This window comes from Teleopsis dalmanni, chromosome X (assembly GCF_002237135.1).
Source record: "Teleopsis dalmanni isolate 2A chromosome X, ASM223713v2, whole genome shotgun sequence".
In the NCBI taxonomy this organism is placed as follows: domain Eukaryota; kingdom Metazoa; phylum Arthropoda; class Insecta; order Diptera; family Diopsidae; genus Teleopsis; species Teleopsis dalmanni.
In genome coordinates, this window is record NC_051848.1 from 96,544,694 (window position 1) to 96,549,413 (window position 4,720).

General features: G+C 29.2%; 2 non-coding genes and 1 pseudogene across 2 annotated transcripts; all 3 read right to left on the bottom strand.

Moving 5' to 3' along the window:
* Window positions 1–1,277: 1,277 nt before the first annotated feature.
* LOC119662845 lies at window positions 1,278–1,396 on the bottom strand. The gene has a single exon (XR_005250940.1). It is a non-coding gene; the product is annotated as a 5S ribosomal RNA (ribosomal RNA).
* A 1,918-nt stretch (window positions 1,397–3,314) lies between these two features.
* On the bottom strand, window positions 3,315–3,434 carry LOC119662806 (annotated as a pseudogene).
* Window positions 3,435–4,458: 1,024 nt separating this feature from the next.
* On the bottom strand, window positions 4,459–4,577 carry LOC119662797. Its single transcript, XR_005250903.1, has one exon. It is a non-coding gene; the product is annotated as a 5S ribosomal RNA (ribosomal RNA).
* Window positions 4,578–4,720: the final 143 nt, after the last annotated feature.

The window sequence follows — 4,720 nt, forward strand, 5'->3', positions numbered from 1 at the left end:
TGCATGCCTATTGTACATTTTATATGGAACTGAACAAAACTTGTGCTTACGGTGCATTGCGTATACGACACGATTACAATTTCAAAATTAAAAATGATGCGAATATACGTAAACAGCAGAAATTAGTTAAATAATTGCATTTTATATAAATAAATAATAGATATGTGATATAAAGAAAAATATTATTAGTAACAAAATAAAATAAAAAAAAATTAAAACCGCAAAAAAAAGGAAAAAAGTAAAAAAGTGTTGTGGAGCCAACAACACGCGGTGTTCCCAAGCGGTCCCCCATCTACAAGTACTAACGCGCCGACGACTTGCTAATATTCGGTAGATCGAACGAAACCGATTCTTACAACGTGGTTGTTCGCCTTGGCAAAAAGTGTTTCAAAAATCTACACTTCTACCAGTATTTTAATCTTATTCTTATTCTTATTCTTATACGTACTACTTACTACGTACTATATATTATATGAAAAATGGAAAATGGAAAATAGAAAATACTCTAAAGCAATTTCCAAAGCTATTTTATTTTATTTTTCATTTCAATTTAAATAAAATAAAATAGAAAAGTTTCTTTTTTCTTCTTCTCTAGTGAAGTTAATATGAACAGAATAGGAAAATTAAACTAAAACTGTTATTGAGCATATCCGTGTTTGTATTTTACATGCTTAATTATGTAGTACTATTGCCTGTAATATTAACTTCAATATTAACTTTAACTTTAACTTAATCTTTAAGGAAGAATAAAATTTTATACATACTTATATTTTTATTAAAAAATTTAACATATGAATGCTAGTGCTACTGCTAGTGCTAGTGCTAGTGCTATGCTAGTGCTAATAAATAGGCGCAATCAATAGATTGTTGTTTTATTAAATTATATTCAATAAAGACAAGGAATATAAGCAAAGCTTCTTAAATAGTAATTTTACTTGAAAAGTTTTCTATCATTTAAGGTTTTCATTTACGCTGGCACTCGTAATCACACTTGCACTCGCACTCGCATACATGCCTATTGTACATTTTATATGGAACTGAACAAAACTTGTGCTTACGGTGCATTGCGTATACGACACGATTACGATTTTCAAAATTCAAAATTCAAAATTAAAAATGATGCGAGTATACGTATACAGCAGAAATTAGTTAAATAATTGCATTTTATATAAATAAATAATAGATATGTGATATAAAGAAAAATATTATTAGTAACAAAATAAAATAAAAAAAAATTAAAACCGGAAAAAAAGGAAAAAAGTAAAAAAGTGTTGTGAAGCCAACAACACGCGGTGTTCCCAAGCGGTCCCCCATCTAAATACTAACCGCGCCCGACGCTGCTTAATTTCGGTGATCGGACGGGAACCGATGTATTCAACGTGGTATGGTCGTTGGCAAAGAAAGTGTTTCAAAAAATCTACATCTACCAGTATTTTAATCTTATTCTTATTCTTATTCTTATTCTTATTCTTATTCTTATACGTACTACTTACTACGTACTATATATTATATGGAAAATGGAAAATGGAAAATAGAAAATACTCTAAAGCTATTTTCAAAGCTATTTTATTTTATTTTTCATTTCAATTTAAATAAAATAAAATAGAAAAGTTTCTTTTTTCTTCTTCTCTAGTGAAGTTAATATGAACAGAATAGAAAAATTAAACTTAAACTGTTATTGAACATATCCGTGTTTGTATTTTACATGCTTAATTATGTAGTACTATTGCCTGTAATATTAACTTTAATTAACTTTAACTTTAATTTTATCTTTAAGGAAGAATAAAATTATTATATATACTTATATTTTTATTAAAAAATTTAACATATGAATGCTAGTGCTAGTGCTAGTGCTAGTGCTAGTGCTAGTGCTAATAAATAGGCGCAATCAATAGATTGTTGTTTTATTAAATTTTATTCAATAAAGACAAGGAATATAAGCAAAGCTTCTTAATTAGTATTTTTACTTGAAAAGTTTTCTATCATTTAAGGTTTTCATTCACGCTGGCACTCGTACTCACACTTGCACTCGCACTCGCATACATGCCTATTGTACATTTTATATGGAACTGAACAAAACTTGTGCTTACGGTGCATAGCGTATACGACACGATTACGATTTTCAAAATTCAAAATTCAAAATTAAAAATGATGCGAGTACACCACGTATACAGCAGAAATTAGTTAAATAATGCTTTATTAAATAATAATAGATATGTGATATAAAGAAAAATATATAATACAAAATAAAATAAAAAAAAATTTAAAAACCGGAAAAAAGGAAAAAGTAAAAAATGTGTGAGCTAACAACACGCCGGTGTTCCCAGCGTCCCCCATCTAAGTACTAACCGCCGCCCGACGCTTGCTTAATTCCGTTATCGACGAGAACGATGTATTCAACTGATGTCGTTGGCAAAGAAGTGTTTCAAAATCTAACATCTACCGTATTCTTATTCTTATACGTACTACTTACTACGTACTACTTACTACGTACTATATATAATATGGAAAATGGAAAATAGAAAATAGAAAATAGAAAATACTCTAAAGCTATTTCCAAAGCTATTTTATTTTATTTTTCATTTCAATTTAAATAAAATAAAATAGAAAAGTTTCTTTTTTCTTCTTCTCTAGTGAAGTTAATATGAACAGAATAGAAAAATTAAACTAAAACTGTTATTGAACATATCCGTGTTTGTATTTTACATGCTTAATTATGTAGTACTATTGCCTGTAATATTAACTTCAATATTAACTTTAACTTTAATTTTATCTTTAAGGAAGAATAAAATTATTATATATACTTATATTTTTATTAAAAAATTTAACATATGAATGCTAGTGCTACTGCTAGTGCTAATAAATAGGCGCAATCAATAGATTGTTGTTTTATTAAATTTTATACAATGAAGACAAGGAATATAAGCAAAGCTTCTTAAATAGTAATTTTACTTGAAAAGTTTTCTAACATTTAAGGTTTTCATTTACGCTGGCACTCGTACTCACACTTGCACTCGCACTCACACTCGCATACATGCCTATTGTACATTTTATATGGAACTGAACAAAACTTGTGCTTACGGTGCATTGCGTATACGACACGATTACGATTTTCAAAATTCAAAATTCAAAATTCAAAATTAAAAATGATGCGAGTACACGTATACAGCAGAAATTAGTTAAATAATTGCGTTTTACATAAATAAATAATAGATAGGTGTATAAAAAAAAATATTATTATTTACAAAATAATATAAAAAAAATTAAAACCGGAAAAAAAAGGAAAAAAGTAAAAAAGTAAAAAAGTGTTGTGAAGCCAACAACACGCGGTGTTCCCAAGCGGTCCCCCATCTAAGTACTAACCGCGCCCGACGCTGCTTAATTTCAGTGAGCGGACGAAAACCGATGTATTCAACGTGGTATGGGCTGCAAAGAAGTGTTCAAAAAAATCTACATCTACCAGTATTTTAATCTTATTCTTATTCTTATTCTTATACGTACTACTTACTACGTACTATATATTATATGAAAAATGGAAAATGGAAAATAGAAAATACTCTAAAGCAATTTCCAAAGCTATTTTATTTTATTTTTCATTTCAATTTAAATAAAATAAAATAGAAAAGTTTCTTTTTTCTTCTTCTCTAGTGAAGTTAATATGAACAGAATAGGAAAATTAAACTAAAACTGTTATTGAGCATATCCGTGTTTGTATTTTACATGCTTAATTATGTAGTACTATTGCCTGTAATATTAACTTCAATATTAACTTTAACTTTAACTTAATCTTTAAGGAAGAATAAAATTTTATACATACTTATATTTTTATTAAAAAATTTAACATATGAATGCTAGTGCTACTGCTAGTGCTAGTGCTAGTGCTACTGCTAGTGCTAGTGCTAGTGCTAGTGCTAGTGCTAGTGCTAGTGCTAGTGCTAGTGCTAGTGCTAGTGCTAGTGCTAGTGCTAGTGCTAGTGCTAGTGCTAGTGCTATTGCTAGTGCTAGTGCTAGTGCTAGTGCTAGTGCTAGTGCTAGTGCTAGTGCTAATAAATAGGCGCAATCAATAGATTGTTGTTTTATTAAATTTTATTCAATAAGGACAAGGAATATAAGCAAAGCTTCTTAATTAGTAATTTTACTTGAAAAGTTTTCTATCATTTAAGGTTTTCATTCACGCTGGCACTCGTACTCACACTTGCACTCGCACTCGCATGCATGCCTATTGTACATTTTATATGGAACTGAACAAATCTTGAGCTTACGTGCATTTCGTATACGACACGATTACAATTTCAAAATTAAAAATGATGCGAATATACGTATACAGCAGAAATTAGTTAAATAATTGCATTTTATATAAATAAATAATAGATATGTGATATAAAGAAAAATATTATTAGTAACAAAATAAAATAAAAAAAAATTAAAACCGCAAAAAAAAGGAAAAAAGTGTTGTGGAGCCAACAACACGCGGTGTTCCCAAGCGGTCCCCCATCTAAGTACTAACCGCGCCCGACGCTGCTTAATTTCGGTGATCGGACGAGAACCGATGTATTCAACGTGGTATGGTCGTTGGCAAAGAAAGCGTTTCAAAAAATCTACATCTACCAGTATTTTAATCTTATTCTTATTCTTATTCTTATTCTTATTCTTATTCTTATACGTACTAGTTACTACGTACTATATATAATATGGAAAATGGAAAATGGAAAATAGAAAA